General features: G+C 38.7%; 1 protein-coding gene across 9 annotated transcripts in view; it reads right to left on the bottom strand.

The window, feature by feature from the left end:
- Positions 1-13,354, bottom strand: part of LOC128258058 (uncharacterized) — a 59,428-nt gene that overhangs the window by 17,819 nt on the left and 28,255 nt on the right. The gene's annotated exons all lie outside the window — the stretch shown is intronic.

The following is a 13,354-nucleotide window of genomic DNA, read 5'->3' as shown; positions in this document are numbered from 1 at the left end:
GCTATTTTGCATTTGATGGAATTTATTTTCTGTTAAGGCATTTATTTAAATAAATAATACTTATTTATCAAAAATATTTTGATTTGCAAGAAAACAAATAACTATTTGCCTCACAATTTCAATATAACTAACCATGTGAAAAATTTTAATTTTCGTATAAAATTCAAAGTTATAAAAAAAAGAGAGTTTTGTCTATTTTCTTAATCTAACATGGTTGCTAGTTTTAAATTCCTACTATATTTCCGCGAAAATTAAAATGTATGTGCCGTGTTTTAAATTTATTGGAAAAATTAAAAATATAATTGAATTCCTAGCATAGTGATTAACAATCAGAGATTTACAGAAGCAACGTTTTCCCTCTTGGGGAAATAATTTAAAATAAGCAAATGCCTGGGGCAAACCAAATTCCACACGCCTCGCTGCCCGATTACACGCAAATTTATGGCCAAATATTTATGGATGCGAATATATAGGAACATTCGAATAAATATCCACGACGCGGCCAATCCTTCGACCAATGAAAATCATAAATATTTGCAGCGTAAACAATTTCTCCTCATGTTTTTGTTTTTTACAGCGATTCCTTTTTTTTTAGCGGTGATTTTTGGTTTTATTTCTGGTTTCACTACGACTTACTCGCATATTTTTCACGCCGAGCTAAGGACGAATTTTCACGCACGTTGCACATTATGGAAAGTTACGAGTATTTTTTTGCTATTTCTTTTTTTTGTTTTGGTTTTTCGTGTTGTTGTGCTCGCTGAGCGTGTAACGGTTTCATTTTGTCCTTGTTTTCCGACTTTTCCACGATCCACTCTACACAATGGATATATGCATGGCGGTCTGGCCCGCCAGTCGGTCGGAATTGATTAATGTGTTTTCGGTGCAACGATGCCGGGTTTGTACGAAAAAGGGGTTTTTCTGGAAGGTCTGCCGTGCTGTCGATTGCAGCTTGCCAGTGATAACGATGAGTAGAAAAACAACAGCAGTCTGCTCTCCGCTGCTCCACCTCTGCAAATGATTTATGAATGTTGTTCGGGGCCTTGCAACGCATGACCCCAAAACACTGTCCAACAGCAACGCCGCAGAGTCGGCTAGTCAATGAGTGCCACTGGGAAATTATAGCGTTCGCGTTCCCGTTCCCGTTCGCATTCGGCCAGCGAGAGCGAAAATCGCGGAAAAGCAGTGGAAAAAATACTAGTGGTTGCATAATTTTAAATTAGACGTTCAGACATGGAGCAGACGACCCGGAGGGAAACTACCAGGGCATGGTAATAGTAATGGTAATGCGTTGGGGTAAATGGAGGTTTATGGGTGAGCGTAAAAGGGCTGGGAAATGGCATTGGATTCGGGGACAGATTCAGCGATTCAGCGGTGTCAGCAGACAGCAGATGACGCCGGCAACCAGACGGAAACTGATGCCCATGTTTTTTCCAGCCAGCTTGTTGCACTAGCGAACACGATGGGTTCATTTCGAATCGAGAGAAGTACAAAATCCCTGGCAGTGAGGGAAATTTTTTGGTAAACTCTTCGAAAAGTGCAGTTAAATCAGTTGCTATTAACTTTCTTTTTATGTAAATTGGCTTTAATTGCGTTTTTTTTTTATTAACCACTAATGTGGTTCCGAGTAGTTCAATATTGATGTATAAATGTAATTTCCTGAATATTGTTTGTAAAAAAATAAAAAAAAGATAAAAAAATAAAAAAGAGAAAAAATAAAAATAAGATAAATGGTCTTTTTAATGGGTTATATTTAAAATTATGTAGGCAAGGGTAAATAATATATAAAAAATGGCTTTATAACTTTAATTTAAGATGAGCAAACATTTAACAAGAATTCTGAACTAAAGTGGGAAAAGTGGCTTCATCTTCTGCTTTATGGTGTTCTTAAGATCTTGACACTCTAACCAATATGCCTGGGGCAATTGTAGCGAAGCCAGCGTGTTGTTTTTAACATTTTTATGATCCAACCACTTTGCCACTCCTCCGAATTTCCCATTTCGCCTGCTCTTGGCCATTACAATGTCTGGCGTCAAAGAAATTCGCCACAAAATCGTGCAGTGGAAAATATATCCCCAAAAGATTGGTTGAAAACTGGACGTTGTCTAGTCGTGCATTAAATTGCTAATAAGTTTTAATGGGGCCAACTTTGTCTTCAAAGCCAAATGCGCTGTCTTAAAGCAAAACATTTTCATTCAAATGGCTTCCCCTTAACTGAATGTCAAAGCATTTCTGCCATTCTTCACGACCCGAGAGCGTAAACAGAAGCTGCTTTCTTTTTTTTATCACTGCAGTGGCTTATCAACCAAGACCCTCACATCCAGATATAGCTATCCCCATATCTGTTACGAGCCAGAAGATGGATATGGAGCTGCTGCCGCTTTAATGGATCCCAAAGGGATGGCGTCGATATCAGCTTTCGTCAAGCAGTAGGATGTGCGAATGCCCCCTGTTTGCTTCCAAACGTTGACTTTGATGGCCCCACATTTTGCCAGGCTATATTGCCAGCACCTCCACATATGCAAAATAGTTGCACATAAAAAGTGCCGAAGGACTTGAGACTTCTTGCAGCCAACGGCTGCTGTCAGTTGTCGTTACTGTTGCTGCTGCTGCTGTGTTGGAATTGTCGGTAGTCATCATCGTCTTTATCATCATCTGGCACTGGCACTGGCTCCCGCTCATCCGCAGCAACTTTCTGTGGCAAGCCGGAATAGGGTTTGATTTACGGTACACGGGGAAAAATACTTAACGAAGCTAACCCTTTAATATAAAGGGTTTGAGTTTAAGCCAAACGAAGGCATTAAAAACTGCAATACTCAAAGTCAAAATCTCTTTAAAAGTTTACAAAATAGTTTAAAGCTGTCACTATTTAACATTCAAAATTTTTATTTAAAATACTTTTTTTTTTTAAATGCATTAATTATTAAGAATAATACGATTTAAAGGATTTCTAAGTGATTAAGGTGATTATTTTTCAATTCGACATGTAAGCTTCTAAACTTTAACATTTTTCCTATGTGTACGTCAATCGTTCTCCCTTGCGTTGCTTTTGATTTCCCCCTTTGCGAAGTTTGCCCCAATGAAATTGGAATGGCGCAGCGGAAAGGGAAGTGCAGACATACGCACACACTGTCCACACCGCCTGCATTTGTGGGCGTGTGACTTTAAATTTTGTTGCATATGCGAGGGCGCTCTGGCCTCTGCGGTTCAATGCATTCAATGCCGGCCCAGACGCCTCATTAGCGCTGCGATTCGCTGCCAAAATGCCAAATGATAATTGCAGCAATTTGGCCACGAAAAATAAGGCGAGACAAATTGTATCGCACGACTTGAAAAGTTGGTCGACGCAAATTGGTGCCAGCGAAGACACGCCTTTTGGGTTTACTTCGAAGTTGGCATCGGGGCTAAATTGTAACGAGCTAAGCGCACACTCATATGTGTATTCCCAAGTTGCCCCTTTGCAAAAAGTCAAATTTCTTTTCGCCACGTCAAACTCAAGCTCACGTCATCAAAGTTTTGGTTGGCAATGTGTGCGCCATTACCGGAAATGCCTCACTCGAGTGTGTCTGTGTGTGTGCATGTGTGTATGCAGAAAGCGCGTCAAAGTTATTTAAACACCAAAGCGACTTCCTTCATCTCGAGTTGCTGCGAAAAAAAGGCTGTCACATGTAGATATTCTTTTGCCTTTCTCCCTCGTTTGGCAAAGGACTTTCACTAAGCCGCTTAGTGGCACGAAGGCTGCAGATCCTGAATCCTGGCTGAGAGCCTCTGTTTGCGGGCGTGCTTGTTTACTTAACATGGCTAATGAAACTCGAGAGTTTGGAGCCTTCATTTCTTTTGGCAAAGCAGTTTGTTTTAAGTGGAAAAAATTTTATTGAAAAAGGAACTTAAACATGTTTGTTCTTCTGCGGACAATATGCATTTATTTAGACAAACAAAAAAATTTAAATGGAAATAGAAAAAATACTTCAAAAATAAATCTATGATTGCAGAGCCTTTTGTGTTTTTAAAAATGTAAGACGGGCAGTAAAAACTCATTTTTCCATAAACATATTAACATTTTCTTAATTACATTACATTTGTTGTTGTCATTTATTCGCCTTAACTTTCTTGTGCTTTGCACTCAGCTTGTTAAGTTTCACCCTTTCCTTTTTTCCATTTCCCTTTAATTTTAAATTTTCTGGGAAGTCATAAAGGTGGCACATAAGCAAATTAAGTTCACTTAAATGGACATTTGTGATGTCAGGATTTAATTACTCCGACAACACGCAACACTTGAAGTCTTCATGGGGATTTTCGGTCAGAATTGATGGCACTTTCCTTTCAGCTGTCACTCTGCAATAATAATGCGAACATTCAAAATCGTTTCAGTCAGCCTGGCCACCCGTTTTCGAATCGATTCGGACGCATTCCATTGTTTAGCCTTTGATTGTCATTCACTCGTCGCGGCGTTAAAGTGTATTTTAATTTGATTTCATTGTTCGCTGTCATTTGCCGTCATTTGATGGCCGGAATGAATATGAATGAAATTGGTGGCAATGGAGAATTTAGTGGGGTGGTCTTCGGCCTTTTTTGGGCTCCACTGACATTCATTTCATTGCGTTTCAACAATTCGATTAGCACCGAAAATCAGGAAAGCTTGATGCCTCGTTGCCGGTCCTTTCGAATGACACGGCTTTTTAATTAGTTTTTAGTTTCGGGTGGACTGCCATTTGCAATGGGATGGCTAATTAATATGACAGAGGCAGGACAGGAAGAGGGAAATTAGAATTTCATTTGAGAATTCCACTGTGATCACGGGACAAAGCAATGGGAAATTTAATGAGGGGCATTAAGAGCCTGAATTTGGAGTAGTGTGGACCTACCTAATGGAGCACATACGAAATGAATAATTGAAGCTAATCGAAATATATTCACTATTTCTACTGACGTCAAAAGGGAGGCAACAAATCCCATTTAAATTTTCATTTACCAACGCAAAATCACCGCATTCAATTTAATAATGCACGACCCATGTGTCTAACAGCTGTATAGCTACCAAAAAATCAACAACCTGTTCGTTTTTATATGAAATCTTAATAAAATAAAACACGCTCGCATGCCGCTGGCTTTTTAATTAAAAATTTAGCAAGCATGACGTGGGGCGGTTCAAATGTGAAATATCAAGCATACGCCGTGTTGTTCCACTTGAATTCGATGCTTACTTTGTGAATGAATTCCGATATTGCGTGCATGACGAGTAAATATTGGAAAAGCCCTTGGCGAATTCGGAAACCTTTGATTGATATGCGTTTAAATCGATTGAAGTACCCGTGCCCCCAAACTTGGCATCTTGTGCATATGTCATTAATTTCAATGCCCAGCTATGCACACGGGCGGGACAGCCCCCGACATAACTGTCAGGCCTGTCACTTGTCAGCACCGCGTCCTTCGTCTTTCCTCGGCGCCATCAACAATTCATCGTCGTCATCTCTCTCCGGTCGATTCCGCTTCATGCCGCCGATGTTTTTGTTATTATTTCGCTCGGCAAATATTCAGAATGTGTGCGTTGAGTCTTCTTCGGGCGCATTGCATGAATTACTTTTGCCTTTGTTAAGAGCAAACACAATGCCTAAGCTGATGATGGGCGACTGACGCTGATGCTGATGTGCGTGCCAGGGATTTGTAAGTTGTGAAACATTCAAGGATGCGCGACCCACATATATGTGCACAGGAAAAAATAAACTAAATCGCATAACTGATATATTTTTACTTATTATGTTTATGTTTTTAAATATTATTTATATACACTTTGTAACAATTTTTTAAAGTGTATTCTTAAAGTCTTTGAGGGCATTTTATTAAATAGAATTTATGTGTTTTTAATTTGTATATGTTTAATACTGTATATACAAATATATTTTTGTCATACCTAATTTGTTACTTTACTTTTACAAATAATTTAATATAAATCATTAAATAAATCCCATGAACATGAGCTGAAAAAAGCTGAGTAAAGTTATATTTTGAATATACCAAAATTTATATTTTCATTGGTATTTATAAAAGTTCAAAAGTAAAACCCCCAAAAAATTTTAACCCACACAATAAACCTCCCGGTCGAAAAGTACTGGTTAAACAAGTTTAAGCACTAAGGACAAACTTTAGTTGATCTTCCATGAATATTAACCAAATTTAAGTTATTAAAAATGTCAATTGAAGACTTACTCGTTCTGTTTTTCCCCAGTGCATTTGGAAAAACATCCAAGACAAGGCCTAGCAAATGGCGATGGTGGCTGAGAAAATTCCCCTAATGCAAAATATTTAAATCAGGATGAAGACCGAGGCGTTGTCGTATTTGGTATTTTGTAGCTGCTAAGCATTTGTCACAATATCCTCTCGCATCTGCAGGCGCTGGCAAATGGGAAGGAAAAGATTTTCCCTACAACTTAGCAATGGCGCATAATTCCAGCTAGCGAGTGTGAGTGCGTGGGAAATAATGTTTCGCTTCATTTTATTTAAGGAAAATTTGTTTTTGCACACAATAATTTGTTTTCTATTCAAATTTCCATCAGAAAAATGTCTGATGTGTGTGTGTGTGTGAGTGGGGGTTAAGGTGTGGCTTTAAGGGGTCTCAGGCCTGCTGTAATTCCATTTAAGTGGCGAAAATCAATGCCGAAAAGAAGCCGCTGAACGTTAGTCACTTTTGGCCCGAAGTCAGATGAATGGCCCACCCACAGAGCCGGATTTTTTTGCACCACCCACAGTACTCCAAGTGGCACCACTCAATTTTTGCGGGCGAAGTGGAGAGCGGCGCAAAGTGGCTTGCCGTTCAGGATTTGCAACAAATGGCAAAGAAAAATCGAAATAGAAATTGAGAAAAAAAATCAAATTTCAAGTGCTAGTCGAGAGCTATTTGCATAATGCGACTGCTGCATGAATAAACCATGTCGAACCAGGCTCTCCCAATTCGCGGTGTATCCACTTCTGCCCCGCTTTTCTCTTTTCCACTTTTCCCTCATCATTCCACTGTCTGTGGAAGTAAAACGTTTAAATCAAATCAGGCGGGGAATGTTTTTTATCCCAGCGAAAGCTGCAGACAGCGGAGGTTATGATGCTGCCCACATATATATCCTAAAACTCACACTCACACTCACACCTCGACAATGGATAAGGCTATACGGAGAGAAATGGAATTTAAATTCAAATGGAGTAAATTAGTTTCCAAAGCTTTTGCATTAATAAGTTCATATATTTGGTATATAAAAATTGGGTATATATTCATTTCATTGATAAATTGGCGTAACAAATGTTCGCTAATAAGCTATAAACCCAAAGTGCCTAACATTTTTTAAGCTTTAACCATTTTCTCTGTGTACACGATTATGTCCCTAACGCTTGATTGAACATTTTTCGCCCAGAACAGCTGCAAAGTACCTTTTTACATCCTCCACTCCTCATTTCCCCGCCTTTGAGGACAATTTATGTGGCTTTAAGGACAAAAGCGTCTGCCGATGGGCCTTTGCCCTCATAAGTATGCCATGAAAAATGTATAGCGGCGCGCATAAAAAAACGGGCATAAAGGAATACCCTTTGGAAAACTACACACAGAACTGACAATGAATATCAAATGTCAATGACAGCCGCAGCGTGGAAAACTATTCCATAGGACGCACAGGACTCAGGCCAAATATGAAATAAATCACTGGACGGGTTATTGACACGTAAGCAAATATTTGCAGCCACCAAGGAAATGTCAACTTGTTCCCATCGACCGAGTTTTCCCTCTCCCTCTCCTTCCCCCTCCCCCTCCCCCTTTTCCTTTTCGTTTTCCACCTTTTCCCGGGCAAACACGTTAGCATGCAAAGCAGTGGGTAAAGTTCCAAGAACTTTCCTACGGAAAACTGCCAGCCTGCTCGTCAAAACTGCGCTAGCATGTCGACAGCAAAGTCCACTTAATCCAAATTCTGTAAAAATTGTCAGCGCCGGGAAACGGGAAATGGGGAGCTGCTTTTCCTTCAACGTTGACTTTCCCGGCGATAAGAACGGCAATGTCAACCAGCCGACGTGTGTGTGACTCTGTGTATGTGAGCACCTTCGAGTGGGTGGGTGTGTGCTGTTTGCTTGGCATGCCATGTCATCAATTTCGCCTTGAATTTGTTTACTCGTTTGGCCTGGTGACTGTCATTCCTGCGGAGGGGTCGAATGTCGGGGAAACGAGGAAAGCGAGCAGAAATGAGGTGGCTATTTGCTGTAATTTAGGTACGAACAGGATATGCAATGTACTTGTCTATCGCTAATAAGGCAATTGTGAGCCAAGGACTAAGAGCTGTATTAAACTGGAGTAGAAGAATTTCCTTGCTCTTCTAATTATAAAATTTAAAGTCTCAGAACACTTGCGTTCCTTAAATTTTTTTGTAAGATAAAATGTGTTTAAAAACAGAACACACAAAAAAAAAAAAGGCTTAAAGAATTTTCTAAAATATTCCTCTAATATCCTAGAATATTTAGAAACATACAGGGATAAATATTCATTATTAATTTTTAACGTTTATAATTTGCAAGAAAACTTTAAGATTCCTTGACAATTTTGCTGGAACTATGATAAATTTATTAAGTAAGAAAGTAAATACATTTTCCCATCAAATAACAAATGGCGAAATGAAAACAGGAAAATGTTCTAAGAATTTAATAAGATAGTTCATTACAATATTAAAAAACCATAAAGAACAAATATTATCTTATACTCTCCCCTTTTTTTTTTATATGCACGAAAACTTTTAAAGTATTAATTTACAATTTTGTGAAGTAAATAATTCGTGAGCCAAATTTAAAGTAGCTAAAATGAAAATAACTTGAGTTCGTTTCCGATCACACAACTAATGGCAAAAGGGAAGGCAAACATTTTTCAGGCTAACGATGCTCCGTCAAAGTTCAACAAAATCATCGGGGCCACGTGGATGTCTTTATCGCAACTCATTCCCTTTTCCTCTATTTCTGTGAGTTCACGCATTTCCCTACCTCTGTAAATCGTTCCGTGCATGTCCTAGAACCTTGGGTGCCACTCCGTCATCCAGCATCCAGCATCCTTCAACTCATCGCAACCTTTCTCGTCCCCGCAATCCACGGTTAAGTGATTGGGGAAATGTATTTGCATAATTTTTACAGATTTCTCAATGGCTGTCATGCATAATGCTTGGCAAAGGACCTGCCAGCAGTTGCAATGATAGCCCAGGGCCTGGAGCCTGGGATCCTTGGTTCCTTGGTTAGGCACCTCCTACTTCTCCACCTTTTCCGGAGCCGGCAAACATGCCAGTTAAGCTTCTCCTTTGGCGATGGTGACGGAAGTTTTTGCATATGCGAATATTTTATGCAGATTTATGTCAACTTTTTGGGCTACGTGTCCTGCATCCTGGCCACGTGCATTTATTGAATTAGTGTGTGTCGGTGAGCCTGCCAGCCAGTGTTGTAAACTGCCCTAAAATGTTGTAAATTTTTCGGGCATCAGCTTGTCCTGACACCGGGTGGAAAATTCAACGGGGAGGAGTGGGAAATAAGCGGAGAGCATGGGCCCAACTGTCAGGCAAACAACAAAAAGTTGTTTGTGCCCTACTCAGGAAAGCACCTCCTTGCCACCCACTTACCACCCAACCACCCACACACGCATGTACGACAACAGACATTCGCAATTGTTGTTGCCGATGTCGCCTGTCGCTAAAGCCTGTTTCCTGTCGCGCTGCGACCTATTCCCCATCTCCTTCACTTCTCTCCTGTGACCAACCACTGCCCATTTTCCCCGTATTTTCCTTTCTTACCCTGTAATTTAGGAGTAACAAAGGTAAAATGCCTCTGTGGAAATGTATGCTGCAATGAAAAGAAATGGAAAATCCCTAATAGAAAGATATACTGCGATAAACATACTTTCCACACTTTCTGCTGTGAATTTTGTATTTCCAATCTTATATATTTTTTCGAAATATGAAAACAATACTTTAATTTTTGTTGTTAAATATAAAATATAAATAAGGCAGATAATAAAGACATTTAATGTTTGTCATTAGTTATTAATTTATGGAAATTGTTATAAGAATATTGATATCGGAATTCATATTGTTATAAATGTAGATAAAACCTGGGATAGATGGATGCTCTTTAAGCTGTGTCAACAAAGGCTAGAGGATAGCTTCTAGTTGAAACATTCGATCAAAGCATTATTTCTTGTTATTTTTTGTTATAACGAAAAGAGAAAACTTATCTCCAACTTTATGATGATTTCCACAAAGAGAAAACCGAGGGGAATGGTTGGAAAAAAAGACTTCAAGTCGGAGGAGCTCGAGATAGAGAATGAGGACGGGAACAAGTTTTCCTTCTTCAAGTTGTCGCAGCGACTTCTTGTTTGTGTTGTGCGCTGCTTTTCCATTTCCTTTGTGTCCGTGTGTGAGTTTCCCCCTCAAGTCAGCCGAAGACTGAAGTGGGACAACACTTAATTTTGTGTAAGTACTCACTCAGCTCATTAACCGAGCCAAAAAGGAAACTGGGCCTCGTCTCGCACCGGCAAATGCAAATACCGAATTCAAAAGCTCTGGCCCCCAGCGCAGGGGAAATTAAATTTAAGCACCGAAATGGTCGAGCAGAAAATAAGAGGCAGCCGGAAAGGCATGAGGAAAATGGCTAAAGCAATTTACCAGCGACTGTGGCGCATCTTCTGGCCAAGTGGTAAAATGGGAATTACAGGGAAGGTGGGAGTACGAATCCGTTTAGTAAGCGCCAAGTGAAGCCATCAATCAGCAGAACACACTCACTCACGAACGCAATCGCACGCAATCATTGGGAATTAGGCGGAAGGCGTGGGGATTTTCCGGGGGCTTTCGAGATGCTATCGGTGGCCATAACTCAGCTTGACGCTCCCCGTCAGTTTGTGGTCAACAATAAAGCCAAAACTGCAGTTTCTGCCGCCTGAATTATGGCAATAAAATGGCATTCAAAATTGCGGAAATGCCAAACCATGAATTTCTTTGTAGCAACTGAAAGGAAGTTTTTGGCAATGAACTGCAGTCTCTCAACAATAAAATTGTAATCCCATTGATATTGAAACTATTGAAAAATTTCATTCTCTATAGATAAATGGTTTTTACTCACATATTAACAATTTTTTAGATTTGTTTCTAAATTGAAAAATTTCGTTCTCTTCTTATAAATGGTTTTCATTTACCTATTTCAGCTATAAAATTGATTTAATTCATTTGTTACCAATAAATGGTTTTAAAAAGGAAACAATTTCGAATAAATTTGTTTAGCATAACTCACAAAAAGAAAAATTAATTTAAATTCTTTAACTTTTAAGAAGGTTGTGTAACATTTTGCAGGCTTTAGTTGTTATTTGATTCTTGTCATGATAAATAAATTGCCATTCAAAATAGGAAAAAAACCAAAAATTTTTTTGCTATTAAGCTGAAAATTTAATTTGATATTTGTACCAATAGCTTATGTATCAAATAAGATGTCAAGTGAATTTACTTTACCCTAGAGAAGCAAACCATTTCCGGAACTCTTTGCGCCAGATAAACGACATGTGACAGCTAAATAAATCCGAAAGATTTTCTTTGACGTCACCTGTGCAACTTCCCACGCTTGCTGTCTTTTAGGATATTAGGTATCTGCATCCTGTGCACTTTCCATGAGGCAAATCAATACGAATTTTCGTAAGCACAATAATTCGTCAAACGTTCTCTTTACTTACAGATGATGGTGAATTATGTGTCATTTAAGTTTAATAATAAATAATAAGAAAATAAATATATGGCTGTATACGGCATATTGGAGAAAATATAAATAAATATAAATTTTGCATAGCATCAATAGTTTGGGTTAGGGTTTAATTTAGTTATTTACCAATAAAATATTTTTAAATTTTTTATTTACAAAATTTTATATTGGATTTTAAGTATGTTGAAGGTGCGATCGTCACGAAATTTTTACCTCGTTAAGAGGTGTTTTTGTTTGCTTAACAATTATCGTATTTTATTTCAGTATTTTATTTCATTTGATTGTATTTAATGTATGTTCATGTATCACTTGTCCAACTTAAAATGCTTTTCATAGTTTCAAACATGAGAAAGATATAAAACCACTTCAAATAATTACAATGCACAGGAGGGCAGCTGAAATTACAATATGTTAAGCCATCCGAAACATGAAAAAGAGAGCATCACAATAGAAAAGTATATGTAGATATGGAGACCGCAAAGCACACATAAATATGTACATATAAACAAACAAAACCACAATGGCGAAACAACATTTCACTTAAATTAGAAGCGAAAATGGCGGAAAAATAATTCAGAGGAAGTCCCCGTCTGGGAAGCAGAACCACACGATTTCAGACAATAATATCTGTGTCAGCCACAACAAAATAACAAAAACAAAAAACAAAAAACTGAGCAACAACAATGGTGAACCGAGGGGCATGCCACACCCCTCAACCCACTTCAACCCTTGGCAGCCAGGTAAATGGCGGCTAAGCGCTAGAACTCAAAACTTAAATCTCCGTGTAATATTTTTCCATAAAACCCGAGGAGTTGGGAGTTCTGGCCACATATTTAATGCTGCAACTTGAACTGCCAAACGGACCAGGCCAGCAGGTGCTGATAGAACTCATTCGAGTTGCAGTAGGAAATGTTGTATGGCGCTGCAGGACGAAAAGGAGCCGGAGTGTGAGAAGCCGGAGCCGGAGCCACTGGAGTAACTGGAGCATGCAAAGCACATCCGAGTGGATGCAATGGGTCTCCGGGGAGCGAACGGAACGGCCACTGCACTGGTGCGACAGGTTTAAAGGGGTCAGCCGGCTGAACAATGCTTAAAACGGATCCAACTGGGCATTCGCTTTCTGGCCAGGAAGCGACGGAGGCGAGTCCCCAGGAAAAGTTGCCCATTCAACCAATTAGCCAGAGATTATTTCATCGATTTTTGTTAACTCCCCAGGCACACGAAATTGACAGGGGGCATGGAGGGTTTCAAGTTACAAGCACAGGGAAAAAAAACTATTTTTGTGCTCATAGAGACAATAAAAATCGTTGGAAATAATTTTATTTATATATTTTGACTACTATTATATTATTTGTGGCGTTATCGTTATAATTTTATATAATATTATTTTTTTCCTCGTAATTCGCATTAATATATAAAAGTATAAATATTGCAATTTAAATTTTAATAGAAAGAATAATCCTAAATTGTAGTCAATCTCACAATACATGAACAAAGTTTTGTATTCTTAAAAAAATATTATTTTTAGAATTAACTCTTTAATTATTTAAATATCATAATTTGCACTTTAATGCCATATTTATAGCTTTTGTTTTTCTAAACACTTTATTAA

Source organism: Drosophila gunungcola (genome assembly GCF_025200985.1).
Source record: "Drosophila gunungcola strain Sukarami chromosome 3L unlocalized genomic scaffold, Dgunungcola_SK_2 000003F, whole genome shotgun sequence".
NCBI lineage: Eukaryota > Metazoa > Arthropoda > Insecta > Diptera > Drosophilidae > Drosophila > Drosophila gunungcola.
The sequence above is the reverse complement of the archived record's forward strand: the minus strand, read 5'-3'. Positions and strand labels throughout refer to the sequence as shown.